The sequence below is a fragment of the Chrysochloris asiatica genome, unplaced genomic scaffold, assembly GCF_000296735.1.
Source record: "Chrysochloris asiatica unplaced genomic scaffold, ChrAsi1.0 scaffold00302, whole genome shotgun sequence".
NCBI classification, from domain to species: domain Eukaryota; kingdom Metazoa; phylum Chordata; class Mammalia; order Afrosoricida; family Chrysochloridae; genus Chrysochloris; species Chrysochloris asiatica.
Window position 1 is genome coordinate 1,775,123 of NW_006408820.1, and position 23,327 is coordinate 1,798,449.

Here is a 23,327-nt window from a genome sequence, read left to right on the forward strand (position 1 = left end):
TCGGGCTGCGAACCTTAAGGTCAGCGGTTCGAAACTACCAGCTGCTCCGCGGGAGAAAGATGAGGTGTTCTACTCCTGTAAAGATTTACACCCTCATACAGGGTCGCTATGGGTCGGAACCGACTCAACGGCACATAACAACAACAACAACCACATAAGGACTCCAGAGACTGAAGTTGTCGTAGACTTAATTTTGCTCGGATCAACCACCAACACTCCTGGAAGCAGCAGTCAGGAAATTATAAGACATATTGCATTAGACAAATCTGTTGCACACGACCTCTTTATAGTATTGAAGAGCAAAGATATCAATTTGAGGACTGAGATGTGCCTGACCCAAGCCATTATATTTTCAGTAACCTTATATGCATGTGAAAGTTGGACAATGCATAAAGAAGACCATAGAAGAACTGATGCTCTTGAGCTATGGTGTTGGAGGAAAATATTAAAAGTACCATGGACTGCCAATAAAACAAACTAACCTTTGTTGGAAGAAGTATAGCTACAATCCTCCTTCAGAGCCGTGATTGTGAGACTTTGTCTCTCATACTTCGGACATAGTATCAGGAGGGACCAGTTCCTGGAGACGGATTTCATGCTTAATAAAGTGGAGGGTCAGTGAGAAAGAGGAAAACCCCCAATGAGGTGGATTTGCAGAGTGGCAGCAACATTGGACTCAAGTGGAGCAACGATTGTGAGATTGGTATAGGACTGGGCAGTGTTTCGTTCTGTTGTGCATAAGGTCTTTATGAATCGGTACCGACTCGACAGCACCTAACAACAACAAATCTATAGGGGATCAAGTTCTCTATGAATCGGTACCAACTTGACAGCACCCAACAACAACAAATCTATAGGGGATCAAGTTGACAACAACAACTCAAAAGAATGGATAGAAACTTTATAGGGCAATGAGGAAACTCAGAAAAAGAAGGGGATAATGGTTGCACAACTAAATAACATAATCAGTATCACTAAATTGTCCATGTAGTAACTGTTGGATTGGTATGTTTTCTGCATGTATATTCTCAACAACAAGAAAAATAAATTATTTTGAAAATCATAATTATGAATTTTTTTTTAGCAACATGGCAATGCTTAATGTTAGATGAAAAAAATAAGATGCAAATTTGTATCCACTTATGAACATATGATTAACAACAGTATAAATATATGTGTATGCATATGTTTGCAGACTGAAATAAACCATGTAAAAATTAAATCAGTGCTTAGAATTGAGAAAAAAAATATGTATATGCTTCCCCACTTAGAATATTAGTAAGACAAACTTTACGCCTAAGTTGTGTCACTATTTCTACAATTACCAGATCAAGCCTATTGTTTTTAAATTTTTAAATAACGTCCCATTAAAAAAGAAAAAAATTGTTAAGGGCAGTCAGGCCCCATGCTCTTATTTGCCCTACACAACTCAGGTTGTGGGCCGTCTGGTGACTGCACTTCAGGCATTTGTAATCTGTCTGGGAGCTGAAAAGAAATGGTAGCCAATGGACCCCATCTTCCTTTTGACCCTATCCTGATTTTGTTTCATTCGTAAATGGATTGCTTTGCCATAATCCATGGAGAATCAATTGGGTAGGGAGGCTTTTAATGTGTCTCAGATATAGATGTGTTTGAAGAAACCATCTCTGTGAGGAACATGTGGTCATGGCTACTGACCTATGGAGGATGGGGTATTTTGTGTGTGTGTGTGTGTGGAGAGGGGGTTAAAATATGTATATAACCCAACATTATATACACGATTTAGTGACATCAATTACATGATTTAATTACATGCGTAATGTTGTTTAACCATCACCTACATTCTGTGCCAAATTTCTCCAACATCACTAATAGACACTCAAGGCTTCCTAAACAAGGTTTCCCCTTTCCACTCCCTCCCACCCCGGTAACCACGATAAATTTTGCTCTCTCTATATTTGCCTGTCTTTTAAAATATATGTTGTTGTCATTAAGTGTCAATGAGTCTTGTAACAACCCTGTATAGGTTCTCCAAGGAGTGGCTGGTGAGTTTGAACTGCCAACCTTTCAGTTCAAGCTGACACTTAGTTTGAGTGCTTATCCTACAACACCACACCAGGAATCCATTTAAAAAATATATATATATGTAAGTGGGTTCATATAATATTAAGCATAGTGTTGTTAAGATTCATCCTGTTGGGGCATGTATCAGGAATTCATTCCTCTTTTTGGCTGTGTAACACCCCATTGTGTCCATGCACCACATTTTATTTAGCAGTTTGTTCTCTTGAACATTTAAGCTGTTTCAGGATGGAGTATTTTAAAACCTTCATTCCTTTAGGGGTGAGAGACTTTAGAGATACAGCCATGACTTGGGGATGCCAGTAGCTACAGTTGGGATCTAAAGTCAAGTAACAGTGTCTCTTCCTTCCAGTGGGAAGCCATGGAATGAGGTGTGATAGCTCATCCCAGGAGATTGCCAGCTCTCTGTCTGTAGGCTCTTCACCGAGGACTCAACTGACCCACCATTGTGCCATGTCAGCCTAGAAGAGTAAGCCCTCTCTTGATTCTCAGTTTAGTTTGTGTTTGCTCTCATCTCTCAGTCCTTAGGTTCCTGATTCTATCCCCAAGATCATTTATCTGCTTCTGTTTTGGCAAATCCCTCAACTTGAGCCTTTGGGACTTTTAAAACAGATTTTAGCACCACTCACAAAATGCTTTGTTGCAGACTGTATTACTGAAGATAGTATCTCTAACCGTGCAACTCAACTCCTCCCCAATACTTCTCCTGGGAAAAGGCCGAGGGGAGTCAACTCTCCAGGTCTTTTGGGAAAGAGAATTATGCATTGAAACACTGGGGCTTCACCCTCAGAGTAGTGGGAGAGGAAGGTGCTGGACTCTGCAGAGAGCAAGTGTGCAGAGGTAAACTTCCTGACTTATCCTCGGAACAGAATCCTGGACTGTCAGACCCTATGAGGCTTTAAGATCCGGGACTAATCTGAAATCTTGTTGTTGTTGTTGTTATGTGCCATCGAGTCGGTTCCGACCCATAGCGACCCTGTATAGGGTTTCCAAGGGTGTAAATCTTTACGGGAAAGCCTCATCTTTCTCCCGCGGAGCAGCTGGTAGTTTCGAACCGCTGACCTTAAGGTTCGCAGCCCGATTCGTAACCACTACGCTACCTTAGCTCTACAATAATGTCAGTGATGGCAGCTGCTCCCTGACTCTGTGTGAAACAGCCCTGTTGTTTCAGGCCCCTCCCAGGGATATTTTGTATCATCGAGTCAGTTCTGACCCATAGTGACCCTGTCTAGGGTCTCCAAGGAGTTTGAACCTCCAAGGAGTTTGAACCTCCAACCTTGTGGTTCAAACTGACCTTGTGGTCCATGACTTTATCTTGCCTCACTGTGTTTGTCCTCCTGGTCCTTCAGCAGCCACCTGAGCCCTGCCTGTGTGTTTCTCTGTTCCTCATTAGAAATAGTCCTCAAAATTATCTAGCCTAACAGACCTGGGGACTCTGATCTGTTAACCCGGGGTGACCACCCTGACCCAAGTTCAGTCTGTTGTCCACACAAATAAATATACCTCAACCAAACCCTCTTAAGTTACTAAAGATAACTTACTCTGTTGAATCTCTCACTTGGTTTGTTGGTTCCTAACTACACCTAACTAAATTGATGATACTGAAGGAGGAAGTTCCACCTTTACTGAAGGCATTGGCAAAAATCAAGAGTCCAGGTTTGACAGAATACCAAGTGAGATGTTTCAATAAATGAATACAATGCTGGAAGCCAAGAAACTTGGAAGACAGCTACCTGTACAACCAACTGGAAGAGATTCATATCTGTGCCCATTCCAAAGAAAGGTGATGAAAGCAATTAGGAAATTATTTAGCAATATCACTGATATCACACCCAAGTTAAATTTCTGTGAAGATAATTCAAAAACAGTTACAGTAGTACATCAACAGGGAGCTGCCAGAAATTCAAACCAGACTCAGAAGAGAGTGGACCAAGGGAAAATATTGCTAATGTCAGGTGGATCTTGGCTGGAAGAAGAGAATAGCAAAAAGTTATTTACCTGTGCCTTACTGACAATGCAAAGGCATTTGACTATGTGGATCATAACAAATTATGAATAACATTGCAAAGAACGAGAATTCCAGAACACTTAATTGTGCTCATGCAGAATTTGTACATTGACCAGAGACAGTCAGTCAAACAGAACAAGAGAATACTGAATGGTTTAACGTCAGGAAAGATTGCATCCTTTCATCATACTTAATCTGTATGCTGGGCAAATAACCTGAGAATCTGGGGTATATTAACAAAAATGTGGCATCAGGATTGGAGGAAGACTCATTAACAACCTGTGATATGCAGATGACACAACCTTGCTTGCTGAAAGTGAAGAGAACTTGGAGCACTTACTGATGAAGATCCAAGACTACTAACTTCAGTATGGATTATACCACAACATAAAGAAAGCAAAGATCCTTACAACTGGACCAAAAATCCTTACAATTGGACCATGATGAAAAAATGCAGAAAAGATCAAAGTTTTCAAGGATTTCATTTTACTTGGATCTACAATCAACAGCCATGGAAGCAGCCATCAAGAAATCAAATGAGGTATTATTGTGTTGGACAAAGTTAATGCAAAATACATCTTTAAATTACTTAAAAGCAAAGATGTCGTTTGGAGGACTGACCCAAGTCATAATATTTTCAAGAGTCTCATATGCATGTGAAAATTGGGCAATGAATAATGAAAACCAAAGAATTGTTGCCTTTGAATTATAAAGTTGGTAAAGGATGTTGAATAAATATACCATGGACTTCTAGAAAAATGAACAAATCTGCCTTGGAACAAGTGCAGCCAGAATGCTTATTGGAAATGAGGATGGTGAGACTTTGTCTCACATAGTTTGGACATGTTTCTGGAGAAGAACATCATGCTTGGTAAAGTAAAGGATCAATGAAAAAGAGGAAGACCTAAATAAAACAAGATGGATTCTGGCTGCAACAATCGGCTGAAACCTGGCAATGATTGTGAGGATGGCGCCGGACTGACTGGCTAGTGTTTCATTCTGTTGTGCATAGGATCACTATGAGACAGAACTGAGTCAACAACATTAACAACCAACTATGCTTGTAACTGTTGTCTGCTTGGGGGGAAAATGGCAGAAAGCAATGCAGAATTACTGACGTTTCTGTGAAAGTGGCAATCTGTTAGTTCCCTCCTGTTTCTCCCACCCAGAGTCTTCACCCCTGTGGCTGAACTGACTGGGCAACCCATGACATGACTTTATGCTTATGAGCTCAGAATTTACATTTCCAAATCAATCCTGTTGACCAAGCCTATCGAGTTATTTTCTAACCAGGACCATTGTGTTCTGTTAACTTCTCTGTTTCTGACAGACTCAAGTTCCCGGGAGTCCTACAAAATCTTTCAAACAAACGTGAAGCAGGAACTGAGCTGTCACTATTTAAATGACACACAAGAGAGTGGGTAGTGCTTTTGTTTATTTTTTGTTAAAATACTTGAGATCCCCTGAGCTAGAGAACTGAGTCTGCATTAAAATTGCCAACAATGAAGACCCCAGCCTGACCCATGCCAGCTCAGTTGTTGGTCTTGTTAGGTGCCATCAAGTCAGTTCTAAGTCATATCAACCCCAGGAAGAATTAAAAGGAACTCTATGCAGTCCTGTGCCATCCTCAGGGTAGGGAAGAGTCAACAGGATTGATTTGGAAAAGTAAATTCTGAGTTCACAAGCACAAGGTCATGGAGGTATGTTTGAACCCACTGTTGCAGCCACTCTATCAGCCCATCTTGCTGAAGGTCTTTCTCTTCCTCAGAGACCTTCTACTTTATCATGCATGATGTTCTTCTCTAGGGACTGGTCCCTCCTGATAACATGTCAAAAGTATGTGAAACTGCCTCTCACTATTCTCACTTCTAAGTATTATTTGTCTGTACTTTTTCCAAGGTAGATTTGTTCATTCTTCTAGCAATCCAGTAAGCCCATGTGATTGCCAGGGTTTCACTGTATGGAGAGCAGAGGCTAAAGACGTGCTCCAACGCATGTAGTTCATAGGTAACAGATCTGAGATCAGAACGTGGAGCAAGGGATATCATTGCTAATGTCAGTCAGATGGACCTTGGATGAAATTGGAGAATACCAGAGAGATGTTTGTTTGTGCTTTGTTAACTATGCAAAGACTTTTGAATGTGTGGATCATGACAGGTTATGGATAACATTGTGATGAATGGGTATGCCAGACATTCAATTGTCCTTATGAAGAACCTGTACATAGACCAACAAACAGTTGTTAGAACAGAACAAGGAGATACTGGATGGTTTAAACTTAGAAAAGATGTGTGCTAGGATTGTAATCTTTCACCATACTTATTCAATCTGTATGCTGAGCAAATAATTTTGAGAAGCTGGAATTTATGAAGAAGACTGTGGTATCAGGATTGGAGGAAGATTCATTAACAACCTGCTGTAAGTAGATGATACAACCATGTTGGCTGAAAGTGAAGAGGACTTAAAATATTTATTGATGAAGCTAAAAGACTACAGTCCTCAGTATGGGTTGCACCTCAATGTAATAATAAGAAGAAGAATAAATATTCTTTCCACTGGATCAATGAATAATATCATGATAAATGAAGAAAAGATTGAAGTTGTCAAAGACTTCATTTTGCTTGGATCCACAATTAACACACATACAAGCAGCAACCAAAAAATCAAACAACATATTGCATTAGGCAAATCTGCTGCACAAGAATGCTTTAAAGTGTTCAAGAGCAAAGGGATCAGTTTAAGGACTAAGGTGTGCCTGACCCAAGCCATGATATTTTCGATGACTTCATAGCATGTGAAAGTTGGAGGAATAAGGAAAACCACAGAAGAATTGATGCATTTGAGTTATGGTGTTGGAGAGGATTATTGGTTGAAGAACAAACCAATCTGTGTAGGAAGCAGTGCAGCCAGAATGCTTCTTAGAAGCCAGGATGGTGGCATACTTGGGACATGTTGTCAGGAGGGACCAATCCCTGGATTGGTCATGCTTGGTAAAGTGGTGGGTGAGCAAAAAAGAGGAAGAGCCCCAACAAGATAGATTGGCATAGTGGCAGCGTCAATGGGTTCAAACTTAATAACCATTGTGAGGATGACTCAAGACCAGGCAGTGTTTCATTCTGCTGTGCATTGGGTAGCTGTGAGTCACAACTTACTCAATGCCACCTAACAACAACAACAATATACATAGAGAGAGCATGGTGGCTCCGTAGGATAAGCATTGGTGTTTGAACCACAAGTCGATGGCTCCATTCCACCAGCCAATCTGAGGAAGAAAGATAAGGTTTTCCACTCTGAAAAAGATTTATGTAATTTACATAATTTAATTATGTAAACTACATAAAGCAATTCTAAGTACATGATCATTGGCATTCCTGCTCTTGCCATTAGCTGGTTTGACTAAGGGTCTATAACCAATATTGTTGTTGTTAAATGTTGTTGAGTCGGTTTTGACTCATTCTTGTTAAGTGCCGTCGAGTTGGTTCCGACCCATAGCGACCCTGTACAGGGTTTCCGAGGGTGTAAATCCTTACAAGAATAGAAAGCCTCATCTTTCTCCCGCGGAGCGGCTGGTAGTATCAAACCGCTGACCTTAAGGTTCGCAGCCTGATTCGTAACCACTACGCCATTTTGACTCATAGCCACCCTGTATAGGGTTTCCAAGGAACAACTGGTGAGTTTGAACCACTGACCCTATGGTTCAAACCGACCTTGCAGTCCAATGCTTTATCCTACAGCGCCACAATAGTGATTTCTAATTTTGCGAAGGCACAAATCAGAATCCTGTGGACTATTTGTTGTTATTGTTGTTGCTGTTAAGTGTTGTTGAGTCAGTTCTGACCCAAAACGACCCTGTGTAGGGTTTCTGAGGAGCAAATGGTGAGCTTGAACCTCCGACCTTATGATTCAAACCGACTTTGCAGTCCAGCACATTAATCCACAGGGCTACAGAATATGAAAGCATAAATTAGAACAAATAAGCAAAGACTCCCATAGGCACTGTTGTTGTGTTGTTGCCATGTGTTGTTGAGTGGTTTCCAACCCCTAGCTACCCTGTATAGGGTTTCCAAGGAGCACCTGGTGAGCTTGAACCGTCGACCTTGAGGTTCAACTGACTTTGCAGTTTAGTGCATTAATCCACAGCACCACACCAGGACTCCATAGGCATAGCAGCACAGTAAAACAGTAGCAAAGAAGGCTTGACAGAATTTCTCTTCTCGTGCTGGAAGTCCCTGGGAGCAATGCATTAAGTTGCACCATTGAATACTGGTGATATTATATCGGGAGCTACTATCTAGGTGTCCTGGTGTGGTGCTCTGGGTTAAAGCACTGTACTGTGTATTGAACCACAAGATCAATAGTTCAAGCTCACCAGCTACTCCTTGGAAACCTTATACAGGGTCACTATGAGTTGGAATCAACTCGACAGCATTTAACAACAACAACAGATAAGCACTGGTCCCTTGATTAGTGGGGGAGTGTCTCAGATGCTTGGTGTGTGCATCGTATTGCAGGCTTATTGTCCCGCACTTGCTGTTGCTCACACAGAAACGCATGTAAAAAGCCCAAGTTTCCTCCAGGCAAATAGACCCCACAAGAAACTCTGCTTGTGTTGAAGATGGAAGCAAAGATTTCCAAACAACTGAGCATTCATTCCTCAAACTAGAAGTTTTAAGCACATTAATGAGTATAGCATCAAGTTGGCAGTGACTCAGACTGGACCATAAACAAGTCCACCATAAGCACCATACAAAACCCGAGAATAAGCAGTTTGTGAGTCTCTACAAAGATCTGTCTAGAAAACTGTGTAAAAGCTGAACAGGTATGATTTTGGGTGTGACTGGATGCTATTGATACCATTGCAATTCTGAGAATTTACAAAGATGTAGTGATGTAACCTTTACCAATGCGAAGGATCTGCTCTACCTAAGTATAGGTTGAGTGAGAGTTTGGATGCAGGAATGTTTTTCTCTTCTTTTCTAGGACACAAAGTTGGTGGGAGTATCTATGACCAGAAGCACCATCCCAAGATGGTGTCACCTGGGCTAAGACTTTCCATAGTTTCTCCCCAGACACAGACTAACCCTCCTCTCCGGCCTCCCACCATCCCAATGCCAACTCAGGCTCCTGCTCCAAGGTTTTGGCAGGTTCAAGTATGACCACTCAACTATTTGTTCCCAAATTTCCTGAATTACCTGCCCTACTTTACCTGCTATTCTGCCTCTTCAGTGTTTCCACAGATATTTTTCAATATAGAAGGGAATTTATCCGAACAGCTTCTATTCAAAGCTGATACTTAACTTGTTGAGGAGCCAACATCCATGGCATTAAGAAAGAACAGTAAGAGCAAAGGCATCACTAAAAACAAAGACAACTAGTGAGTTATTTTATGCACAAATGGTCCTTTGCCATTTCCATCAAGCTGAAAATAAACATCCTGAAATGATTGACTAGCGTCCAATTAAGTTCAATTTCTAATTAAAAGAGAACTGGAACACTTTTAAAAACCCACACTACAAACATTTGCCAAGCAGATCTTGGTGTAATTTGGGGTTTTAATTGAGTAGCAGCAACAAATAAAATATTTACAGATCTCTGCAGAAATAAATGCATAGATTCTAATTTTTAAGGAAATGCATATACGGTCATTTCAAATACACGTTGGTGGATGCTTGACAGCTTGGGTAGAGAATGTGGTTGGGGACACAGATGTAGGGGAGACATCATGTATCAGGAAAGGGGATATTACAGGCTGATGTTTCCAAATGTGGAGGACGCTGTAAGTGGAATCCAAATAAGGTTGCCAGATGAAATACCTAAAAAGCAAACCAAATCCACTGCCATTGAGTCAATTCTGACTCATAGTGGCCCTATATAGGGTTTCTGAGGCTATATATCTTTGCAGGAGCAAAAAGCCTCATCTTTCTTCCTCAGAGCCATTGGTGCATTGGAAACAACAACCTTCGGGTTAATAGTCCAGTGTTTATCCCTACAGTGGCACCAGAGCTAAAATACAGGACAACAGACAAAACAAACTTTCCATAGAAGTATTTTTTAGTACTTAAATATTGCACTAGATATACTTATATTAAAAACATATTTATTGTGTATCTAATATTTATTATTGGACATCTGTATTTTTATTTGTTAAATCTGATAACTAAATTCAAGATATGCAAGCAGCCCCACAACCTATGTAGCTGGATGACCAGCAGGGAAGAGCATCCTTTTGGTGGTTGTGTTTCAGCGAGCTGGCTTCAACTCCTAGCAAGCCTGCATAGGGTTTCCATGGCTGTAAATCTTTGTGGGAGCAGAAAGCCTCATCTTTCTCCCATAGAGAGACAGGGGTTCAAACTACTGACCTGGCGGATACTGTAAGAGTTATATGAAAATAGGGCCTCTATTCCCTCATGTTTGCCATGGGACGTTATCAAGCACAGACTATCATATTATATGCTCAGGATATAATATCCATTATTGATATGTAAGGGGTCCTGATATGGCATCCATAGGATAAGCACTCAACCTCAAGATCTGTTTGAACCGCAAGGTCAGTGGTTCAAACTCATCAGCTGCTTCTTGGAAACTCTATACAAGGCCACTATGAGCCGGAATCAACTCGATGGCAACAACAAAGGATCCATAGGCAGCGAGCAGTATACCATAGGCCCTCAATCTGAGTTCGTTCTTATCTCTAAAGGACAAAGAGCACTTAGATAAGAAACTTCACCATTTGTGAGTAATCGCTACTAATCAAATGATTGGAGGTTCAAGTCCACCAGAGGCACCTTGAAAGCAAGGTCTGGTGATCTATTTTAAAAAATTAGCCATTGAAAACACTATGGAGCATTCTGACACACATGAGGTTGTTGAGTCAGAATCGACTCCACGGTTACTAGGTACTCTATACCAAGCACTTTACAAATATTATCTCATTTAACTTTATAATCACCCTGCAAAACAGGCATTTCATAGATAACTCAGAGTTTCTCTAGTTAATCTAAAGCCAATATTACCTATAACAAACAGAGCTTAGTACTAAATTCTGTGCTCACTGCGTGATATCATTTCAGGTCTAATCTTGCTGGAATAGCAGGCTAGCCTTCTTAATCCCTTCACATGAATAGTTGTCATCTCAAGTTACTGAGGGACTTTCTTTTCCTGTGGCCACATGTCTATGATCTCACGATGAAGTCTTTGGGGTTTACATTTTTTAAATTGCTGAAACTGAAGAGCATTGAGGCATTTACTAAGAAGACCACAGAGTTTACAGCATGGATTACTACTCAGTGTAAAGAAAACTAAAGCTCTCACAACTAGACCAAAAAGTAACATCATGATAAGTGGAGAAAAGATTAAATTGTCAAGGATTTCATTTTACTTGGATCCACAATCAACGCCCTTGGAAGCAGAAGTCAAGAAATCAAAAGAATTGCATTGAGCAAATCTGCATCAAAAGAACTCTTTAAACTATTAAAAAAGCAAAGATAATGCTTTGAGGATTAAGGTGTGGATGACCTAAACCATAATGCTTTCTTTCAATTGACTCATATGCATGTAAAAACTGAACAATGAATAAGGAAGACAAAAAGAACTGATGCCTTTGAGTTATGGTGTTACAGAAATATACTGAGTATACACCAAGGAGTTCCAGAAGAACAAACAAATCAGCCTTGGCAGAAATACAACCAGAATGCTCTTTAGAAGTATGGGTGGAGACACTTTGTCTAATGGACTTCAGACATGTCTATCAAGAAGGACCAGGCCCTGGAGAAGGGCATTATGCTTGGGAAAGGAGAGAGTTCACAAAAAAGAGTTAGACCCTCAATGTGATGGATTGATTCTGTGGCTGCAACAATGAGCTCAGACACAATAATGATCCTGAGGATAACACAGGGCCTTCAGTGCTTCATTCTGTTGTAGTTAGGGACACTATGAGTTGGAACTGACTCAAGGAGGTCTAACAACAACAGCATTTTCAAATTCATTTTACTTCAAGTTGACTGATATGTCTGCTTTGCATAAAATAAGAGATAACTGCAACATTTTAGAATTTCAAAAATATTTCATTCCTTAGTGCAATGACAGAAAGTTGAATGATAATTACAGATTCTTTACAAGTTTCTATTTTGTTCCATTCTATCCTTACCCCTCCTTCCTTTTTAAAATCAAATTAGAAAAACCTGTTGCTCTTTTACTGGCTTTGTTAATGAGAACAAAAAATAAAATGGTGGGAAGGAAGTCTGCCAAGCTGTAAACGGGTCTCTTTTGGAAAGAACACTTATAAATCAGTATCTCTTTAGGCAGCATGAGAGATCCTAGTTGGGGGTCCCACCCAGGAAGGAAGAATACCTCCCTTTGGGAGCAACCACAATGTGTGAAGAATGTGACTAAGTGTTATTTCTTGCAGGATGTGGGCATCAGGGACATTTGGAGACAACTTGAGGGCAATAGTATGTCAACCATGCCTAGAATCAGAAGCCACGGCATAAAGCCAACACAATCCAGAGAAAAGTGAAATGTTCATCAGTTACTTAAAAAATTACCCCTTGCCCTGTCCCACCCCACAGCCTGAACTTTTTAGTTGTTGGAAATGTCAAAATGTGAGACATGGCTTCGTTTTGGCCAAGTATTTTCACTAATCATTTTCCCAGTAAGAATTTACCTTTAACTTATTTTATGTTTTCATTGAATTAAGACTCCCTAGTACTTTGGAATCTTTCCCTAACCCTTCTTAATTTTATATCGCAATGTAATTGTGGATAAGACAGACAAAGAAAAAGTTTTATTCCTTGACTCTTACAAGTGTTGGGGTTAGCTTTCCGTGGACCACTGTGATCCATAGGTTTTTATTGGCTAATTTGCACAAGTAGATCTCCAGGACTTTCTTGACCGACTTAGTCTGGATCTGTGCAGCACCTTAGCAATACGACAGCTTTCACTGATACATGGGTGCTCTGTGTGCATTGGGTGGGAAATAAACCCAGGCCTCCTTCATGGTGTTATTGTTGTTAAGTGCCGTTGAGTTGGTTCCAGCTCATAGTGACCCTATATAGAGTTCCAAGGAGCAGCTGGTGGATTTGAACTGCTGACCTTGGGGTTTGCAGTCCAGTGCCAATCCTGCAATACCACATGAGGAATCCAGGACTCCTTTATGGAAAGTGAGAATTCTATCATTGTACTGCCATTTCCTCATATTACAGCAATAGTTTCTTGAAAACTATTTAGCTAATTTATTGGCTTCCGTACTGAACCTTACCCATTTCTTTCTTTTTCTTTCCCTTCCGTCTCTTTCCCTTTCACTCTTCTTTTCTTTTGACAGCTTGTCTTCACTGGCAAAATTCTGTCCCTTCTACTGATTACACATTCCCTTTCCAAACCCTGCCAGAATCCCGGTCCTTACTTAACTTCTACTTTCATATCGCTCATATGTAGGGCCCCTAATCAATCAGTCAGTGTCCTGGGACCGTTCCTCTGGGTCTGTTCCTCAGACAAAACTGCAACCCAGCCCTTCTCTTCTGGACTCTTATATCGGAAATCTGGTCTTTTTAATCACAAGTTTGTGTCTGAATGCCAGCTGGAGAGCTGTTTACCTGTCTGTAGGCCCAAGGGGGCTTATTTGCACTGTACACTTACCTAAGCAAAGCTGGTTACAAGCCCCAGGGGCCCCAAGAGGGCTTCCCGGGCTCTGCAGCCAAGGTGCAATTAGGGAGTTGTGGAGAACCATTGTTGCTGAAGTCTGTTTTCAGTTTCCAAAAACAAGTCTTCTGACTTGATACCAAGCTTTCCTCTTGTTTATGTCAGCAGGTTCCTGAGTCTGAGATTTCCCACTGGGCCCAAAGCCTTCACTGAGGAACTGTATATCTCATGTGTTTGTGTGTAAGGCAGATTCGCAGGTGCCTTTTCAAGGCCAGATGTGAAGAGAGATGGAAAACGGCAGGCACCAGGATGTCTGGGATTTGCCAGACATGCCTTTCTTTGAACCCAGGAACTCTACAGCTTCAGAGACTGTCCCAAGGATTCATGAAGAAAGTTCATCTCCCTTTATATCATTTTATATCCAATTTAATTTTAAAGAGATTCTAAAGTCTCAAAAGCTTGGTGCATGGTTGATTACATAGTTGTTTTTGCAAAGGTTAAAGCAAAGAATTATGGCTTTGCTTTTGTTTTTATATTGACTTAATCAGAGTAATTCGTGCTCCTTGAAGCATGACTGGTATGATGGGAAGAACTATCTAGGACAGAAGATCACTTTGAGTTCTTTAGGCTGGGAGTGGTGATGAGTAAGATTGACAAACAAAATTACATATATTCACATTTTCTTCATAAACAAGTGATGGTGATTGTAATGATGGTCGTGATGGTGGCAGTGATGGTGGTGATGGTGGTAATGGTTGTATGGTAATGTGGAAGAAATTGTAGTATTAGTGATGCTAGTGATAATGGTGGTGGTGGTGATGATAGTGTTAATACTGATGAAGGGAATAGAAGTGATGGTTGAAAAGATGAGGATGGAGATGCTAGAGGAAGATGAGGATGAAACAGAAAAGGAGAGGAAGAATGGTAAAGAGAAAGAACACATTTCCATAGTTATTGCTCCTGGTTCTGAGACCTGCCCCATCTTTAACCCTGAAATAAGAACTCTTCTTAACTTAAAAGAGGACCCAAAATACCATCTCCATCAACTAGCTGTCCATTAGCTCTGCCTTTACTGGCCATTCAAATACACCAAGTCCTGTGGGCCATGACAGAATTTGAAAGGAGAAATATTCAGCAGTTTCTCACAGAGTGTCCTAGTATCAAGGTTGCTGGGAGCGTTTGATCATCTGTACATAAGGTTACTCATTAGCTCACCTTGGCAATCTTTAAGTTCAGAAGGAAAATGCCAATGATGACTACAGTGCTTGATGTCCATTACCTGATTGAAGAAAATAAGCATGGACCTTGGAGTCAGGCAGATGAGGGGTCAAATTCCAGGTTTCTCATTTCCTAGTAACTTACACTCTCTGAGCCTGATCTTCCTTATTTGTCTAATGGGATTCCTAACACCTCCCTGACAGGGCTGTACTGATCAAATGACATTGTACTTGTAATGCACCTAGGACAGGGCCAGGCACATTGTAAATCCTCAATAAATACCTGTTCCTTTGTGGCTCACAATATTCCCAGGGTGGTGATCCAAGGCAAGATAATGATGCTTGAAGCAGTTTTATGCTAACTTTTTGCTTCTCCTCATCCTACACCTCAGTCCAAACCAGTAAGCACTTCCTGCTTTAAACATTTTTTTCATGAGCTTCAATTTCACTTAAGAATCATTTTGATTGCTATGACTTGGAATAATAAAGCTTCAGACATCAAAACAACAGTAAAAGAGAGAAAGAGGAAATTTAACCACTCAATTGGGTGCTTTTACAAATGCTGTCCAACTGTTTTTTCCATTGAATGGACTGACATTTTGGTTGACTTAACATGTGAAATCTATAATTTTTTTACACTGTCAGGATGTTTTCCTTGATACTTGGCCCAAGTTCTTTGCTTATTCCATTCTTTGCTTATTCCATTCCTCCTACTTATGCCGTCTGGTACCTGAGTAAAACATCTAGATTTCACCACTTGAGTTTGTTCCTTTCAAATATTTATAAACCATAGTCATGACTTCATACAGTCCATTCTATATGTATTTAATTTTTCTTTATAAACAAACCCTATTTTCCTTAAGACATTTATTTCGTCTTCTGAAATCTTTCCAAATTGGTGTTAGCCTTAAGATGAAGCAATGTCCCTAAATGGATTGTTATCAGACAGACTGTAAAAGTAGTTGCAGATCCCCTGATTTAATCAGATGTGATTCTGACTCAGAGATCTAGAAGAGGGGAGCCAGGAAGGTGCATTTAATGTGGTGCTGTAGGATAAGCCCTGGACTACGAAACACAAGGACGGTGGTTCAAACCCACCAACTGCTCTTCAGAAACCCTGTACAGGGGTCACTATGAGTCGTAATCCACTTGATGGCACTTCACAACAACAACCCTATGGTGCTGTGAGTTAATGCGCTGGACTGTAAGATTGGCTCGAACCACAAGATCGGTGACGTTCAAGTTCACCAGCTGTTCCTCAGAAATCTTACACAAGATCACTATGAGTAGGAACCGACTTGATGGTATTTAACCACAATAGCAACCCCTCCTACCAGAAAAACCAGTAGGTCCAACCCGTGGCAACCCCATGTGTGTCAGAATAGAAATGTGCTCATAAAGATTTCAGTGGCTGATTTTTCAGAAATAGATGACCAGATCTTTTTTCCAATGTGTCCCTAGGTGCACTTGAACTCCAGCCTTTCAGTTAACAGCTGAGCATTTTAACCATTTGCACCACCCAGGGGTTTCCTACCCTTACCCCCTCTCAGCTCAGGTAATTTTGATGCAGGTTCCCTGTAGACCATCTTAGTTTGCAAGGTCATATCTTAGTTGGCATGGTAAAGCAAAATTGAAGCCATTGGGTTTCTGTATTCAAATTTGCAATCACTTTCAGACCTGTCTTCATGAGATTACGTCAAGGTCTGCTTGCCCAGAGTCTGGGATGTTCTGAAACTTTCCACTCAAATGCTTATATTGTCTTGGTTTACTACTGCAGATGACTAAGCCTTTCCATCAGATACAAATTTTGACAGTTTAACTCCTAGAAGGTAATCTCCTTTCCCTTGTCTTCAGGGTCTGGGTTAGGTGTGTGGGGGTAGGGGTGGGGTGTATTTCACTGCCTTCTCCATATACCTAGAAATCTAACACCTTTTCACCCTGTATGATTACTGTTCTATCTTTTTTGTGTAAGAATATGATTGCAGATAATAATAATCAACAGTAATTCTTTATATTTGTACAGCACTTTGTGGTTTATAAAATACCTTCACTTTCATGACTTCTTACAACAGTTTTGGTGAAGTAAATAGACCAAGTATTATTTTTCCCATTTTACAGACAAGACAGTGTTCAGAGACAATATGTAACTTACTCAGGGATTTATAAAAAGTTGTAAGACCAAGACATGAGATGGAAGTTTCTTCCACCATCTTCTCCAAACTGTTGTATTATCAAACCTGTAACCTTTGAACATTGCAGATTAGTAAATAATATATTTATTTCATTTAAGGCATCTGTCACTTAACATAGCTATTTGGAATAGATTAGAAATATTCAAGTAGGGTATTCTTAATTTATCATTTAACCACTGTATTGATGTTTTCCGCGAGTGTGGTGTTGTTGTTGTTGTTAAGTGCCATCAAGTTGGTTCCGACTCATAGCAACTCAACCACTGACTTTGTAGTTCAAACAGATTTGCAGTCTGGTGCATTAACACACAGCTTCACACCAGTACTCCCCACCACTGCATAATCGCTGTTAAATCCTCTAAATTTAATCTGGACACCTGGAAAGAAAAGGCAGTAGCAATTTATCATGTTGTGGAGAATACACGTATTAATCTCATAGGTTGATCCCAGAAGTAATGATTTGTCATAGACCTTGTTGACAGGAGAGGGAGGGAAAAGAATGGATTTCCCCTTCTTGGATAAGACCTAGGCTGTGGGTCTAGTTTTCCTATGTGTCTTACTCAGCTAGTGCTGCTATAACAGAAACTACAAGTGAATGATTTCAACAAACAGACATTTATTCATTCACAGTTTAGAGGCTAGAAATCCAAATGCAGAGTACCAGTTCTAGGAGAAGGCGTTTTCCTTCTGTTGGTTCTGGAGGAAGATCCTTGTCTCTTCAGCTTCTACTTTCTGGTTCCTTAATGGTTTCCATCAGTCTTCACATCAATCTTCCCCAGGGTCTAGGAGGTTCTCAGCACAAGGGTCCTGGGTCCAAAAACATACTCCACTCCCAGCTCATCTTACTTGGCAGTAGTCAGGTCCCTCTTTCTCTGCTAGCATCTCTCTCCTTTAAACTCTTGTAAGATGCAAAGTGATGCAAACCACACCCAGAGAAACTCCCCTTACATCCAGTCAGCCTGTGACCTGAGTTAAGGATTCTATGGTGGTGGTGGTGGTGTGCTGTGGAGTCAGTTCTGACGCATAGCAACCCTGCGTAGGGTTTCTGAGTTTCTAAAATCTTTAAGGAAGCAGAAAGCCTCATCTTTCTCTTGTGGAATGGCTGACCTTGAGGTTGGCAGCCCAACTCATAACCACTACACTACAAGAACTCCTGTATAAACTGTGTAAGCCTCTTATAACTGATTGGCTGATCACACCAGACCACATGTTGGGAGATGATTGCATCAGTAAACAGCTGTCAAATCCCTGAGAATCATGGCCCAGCAAGTTATTATCTGACAATGGATCATAATTAATTAAAAGCATTTATGGACAGTGGCTACATTCAAAGGTCTCACATTAAATAATATTTAAAGTATGGAATGTAAGAGAATCCAGGCACGCATTTGAGTTATGATGTTGGAGGAGAATATTCAAAGTGCCATGGGCTGCCAAAAGAACCAATAGATCCATTTTGGAAGAAGTGCAGCCAGAGTGTTCCTTAGAGGCCAAGATGGCCAAACTGTCTCTCATACTTCAGACATATTGCCAGGAGGGACCAGTCGCTGGAGAAGAATATCATATTTGGTAATGTGGAGGGTCAGAGAAAAAGAGGAAGACCCCTAACGAGATGGATTGGCCAAGTGGGAGCATCGATGGACTCAAGTAGTGCGGTTGGCCCAGGATCCAGCAGAGTTTTGTTCTGCTGTGCATAAGGATGCTATGAGTTGGTACTGACTCGATGGCACCAAACAACAACAACAAGTGACTTAACAGCAACAACAACAAAGTGATTTAAGAGTCCTTGAACTTGTTCATCTTGTAATTTTTCATTTATGTATTTATTTTTGTGTTTGTTAAGTGCCATCGAGTCAATTCTGACTCACAGCAACCCTGTATAGGGCTTCCAAGGAGCATCTGATGAGTTTGAACAGATGACCTTGTGGTTCGCAGGCCAGTGCTGATTCTACAGCGCCACACCAGAAACGTATGTATTTATGAATAAATATTTATTGAGCAGTTACTTACTGTGAACTACACACTGGACTGGGCTCTGGGGCACAGCATCAGGCAAGACAGACTCACCCTGCATCATGAAGCTAACATCCAATGGGAAACTCACACAGGGATCCCAGCAATTACTGTAGTCAGTGTGATAAATGCTGTAAGAGAGATAGATAGGGAGCTAGGCTACACTCCCCAGGGGCATCCAATAGTCAGGACTGAGGGATCCTTTCCTGGAAGCTAAATGTGCATAGCAGGTTCTTTGGTTTTGCCTGGATTGGTGGGTTCTCTGAAGTGGAGGATGCTGAGGACCCACACTCCCCTTGACACAAAGTGGGCAATAGGAAGTTATTCCTTTACACTTATTGTCCCCTCTCCCTGAAATACTTCCCTCCCCTCCTTCTTTAACTAAATTTTAGTGTCCCTGTGTCCTCTAAGGAGCCCTGGTGACACAATTGTTAAGCACGCAGCTACAGATTGAATGGTCGGCAGTTCAAACCCACCAGGGACTCCATAGGAGAAAAGACCTGGCCATCTGCTCCTGTAAAGATTGCTGTCTTGGAAACCCCATGGAGCCATTCTATTCTCTCCTACAGGGGCGCTATGAGTTACAATCCACTTGAAGACACACACTGCATTTTGTCCCCAACCCTTGCTGCATCAGGAAATGTGAGATATTCCACCTCTGCTCTGCACACTGCAACACCACCTGCAACCCCCCTAGCAGCACCCCATCACCCTCAGTGTCTCCTGTATGTCTCCCCAATTAAGCATATCTAGGTTAGGGTCTATGTAATTTACCTCTGAGTTCCCTGCATAAAGCAAACGTCTGGTAAGTCATAGTAAATGTTTGTTGAATGCACAAATGTATGAATGCCCTAAACCTTCAAAATCTGGCTGAAGAAAAGGTAAATAAAATGAATTGCAAACAATTAGGCAAAAATCAGCATTTCCATATATGAAAGCATACAGCTTCTTCCCTGTACCCATCATACCCACGATTATGTAGGGTGTACCCTACGTAATCCTGATATGGTGCTGCAAGATAATGCCCTGGGTCATAAAGTCAGTTTAAATCACAAGGTCAGCAGTTCAAACCCACCAGCTGTTCCTCAAAAACCCTATACAGGATCGCTATGTGTCGCATCCAACTTGATGGCACTTAACAACAACAACTACAACCCATTGCACTCAGCACATATATTCCTGAGGGCTGCAGACTATATTAATGTATACATGTTGTAGACATTTCATTTTCTCTATTGAGAAAAGTGGAGTCCTGGTGTGGTACTATGAGTTAATATGCTGAACTGCAAAATCAGTTTAAACCACAAGGTCAGTGGTTCAAGCTCAGCAGCCACTCCTTGAAACTCTACACAGGGTTGCTATGGGTTGTAACCGACTCAATGGCACTTAACCACAGCAACAGTTGCATTGTAATCCTGGTGTGGCACTGTGGGTTAAAGCACTGGACCACAAGGTCAGTTTGAACCACAAGGCCGACTGTTCAAACTCACCAACCGCTCCTTAGAAACCCTATACAGGATTGCTATGAGTCAGAACTGACTCAATGGCACTGAACAACAACATGGAGAGTGTCTTTCAGAAATGGGGGTTAATTAAGCCAGTGTCCATCAAAAAGCTGCCTCATTACTGAGGGAGAACCAATGTGTCTGGGAGTACGATATGGTGGATGAGGCCAAGTTGTAAGAAAACAGGTTCAAATCCTGCACTTATTTAAATGTTTGCTAGTCTGTTCAATGTGGATTCTTTATTTATTTTTGCATTCATTGTGAATTTTGTAAAATTTTGCACTCAAAATTTCTTTTTAATAATTGAGTTTTGTGGTGCCCCCTTAAATTCTGTGCCTATCCCCATCCCTGGTGCCCCATGAGATCTGCCATCCCAACACTGCTCTAAGGAATGGATGTTCAAGCTCCTTCCGCATGAGGATGACTGGCTTCTTTCACCAGGACTCAGTTGCCAATCCTTCTCTTTCTTGACCATCTCCACCTTCCTCTGCCTTCAGCAGTCTGTGCATTCTGAATACAACTCTCACCACCTTGCGTCCATCATCTATGGCTACTTCTCCCTGGCTTACTCTCACAACTTAACATCCCCCTACACCTCCACAGACCCCCCACTGAAGCTGTGTGCTCTCCATAGTCTACTGTACCTACTGCCTCCCCTTCCGCTCCCCTCAGTGGACTCGTTTTATAATGATGGGGGAAGCTTTTCAATGTCTCTCAGGAAACCTTGTCTTCTGGGGAAAAGCAAGAACAGGCTCACCAGCTGAGTCATCAAGAAGACAGCTGCCCCATGGACAAGGGCTCCAAATCCTCTACAGATTTCTTTCCTGTTTCCTTTCCTCAAAAGTGTTCTCAGGATTACAGAGAGAGGCTGTGGCATAAGGTTACAGCTGCCTGCCCCTGCTCACTGCAAAAGGGGGATTGTTCTGACTCTCTGGGCTCCCCACCCATGATCTGCTGAGCTCAACTCTGGCAGTTTTCACATATCCCTGTGACAGAGAGACAGAGATGAGAACCCTGGTAGGTTGTTGTTGTTGTGAGTTGCTGTAGAGTTGACCTTAACTTGTGGAAAACCCATGCACAAAGGAACAAACTGCTGTCCCCTTCTGCATGGTCCCCATGTCAGTTGTGGATAGGACTGTCATGATCCATAGGGGTTTTTGTTTTGTTTTTAATGTTTTATTGTGAATGATGTGATAGTTTACATGGGAGAACATTAGCTTTACATTCATCCTATCGTATATCATTTCAGTGCCATGGTTACAATCCCCTCCATGCATCATCAACCAACCAAAGGGTACACCCTGCAATCTTGCCCCCTGGTCGTCAGCACACAGCCCCTCTCCCTCCCTGAGTCTAGAGTTCCCAGATGCTCCATCTCTCCACGTCATCATCTCTACCTCCATCACTACCTCTCTGGGTAGGATCCCTTGGTGATCCCAGGGGCCTCCGCTCCTGGACTTCAAAGTCAATCACTCCCCTCCTTTTGCTACAAAACATCTACCTTTACATTTCCAACCCTATCAGTCCTGATAGTAATTATTCACTATTGCACCACATGAGTGCTATCCCCTTCTCCTTTCATCAGTCCTGCCCAGACAGATTGGATACTACGCAGGGTAGATTCTACCTTCCTTCCTACCCTCTGGATCTAGGTTCCCTCTTGAAAGCTTGTAAGCCTTTGTAGCGCCCCCCCTCCCCCATTTGGGTAGCCAATATCTAAATTGCCCATCCCTGTCTACCCTGTGTACTGAAGAGGTGGGAATGATCTTTGCTGTAAAGATTTGTTCCCTCTTCTGAGCTACTGCATCCATAGGTGTAGAACAAGTTCACCAAATTATATCAGATTACTCTTTTTTTCCCCTCTTCTTTCTTCTCCTAGTTAAGCTCTGATATCTAGCCATAGATGCCAGGTCAAGTGGGTATTATCTGCAAGTGTAGGTGTTCTTGTGCATATGCCCTCTCTTCTTATCAGCTAGACACTCCATTCTCCACTCTAGTCCTCTGTGGCTACGTCACTGACTCTAGGCCCAGGAGTCCCCAGGTCTTGCCAAACTGCTGGCCAACCATGTCTCCACCTGGGTTCATAGGAGTGTATTGGATGTGGTTGGACTTAGCTCACAGCTTCATTGCTGTTTTTCCCTAACTTACCCTTATAGGTGACCAATGTGGTCACCAGTCAGAGTACATGTCTGCTCATGTATTCCCATTGAGTCTTAGTCTTGGAAGGGGGTTTGCCCTGAGGGGACCCAACCACTTGTCTTGATGTTTCCTGGGCAGGCAACTTGCTTGTTCTTGTAGTAATCAGTCAGACTGCCTATATTATTTTGTATTTTTTCCTGTTGGTCCTTGTTTCAAGAAGTATTCCTGTTCTTCTAGCTGCTCCAGGCTGGTCTTCTTGTCCTTCCAAGTGGAAATTTCCCACCTCAGAAGATTCTGCATGGGGTTCAGGATTCCACCTATGGTCTTATGCAATGCAGAGGCTCCACAGGAAGCCTCCTTCACTAGGCATGTTGTAGCCACATTTTAGGTATTCCAATCAGTTATAGGCGGAAGACAGACTTATAATCTTTCTATGATGATATTTCTGGTTATTCCTTTCTCTCTCCCTCAAGTGTCTATTTTATAATGGTATGCCAGGGAAACCAAGATTCGAAAGACAGCCAAGCATCTTAACATTATTTCCCCCATTTTGCTCATT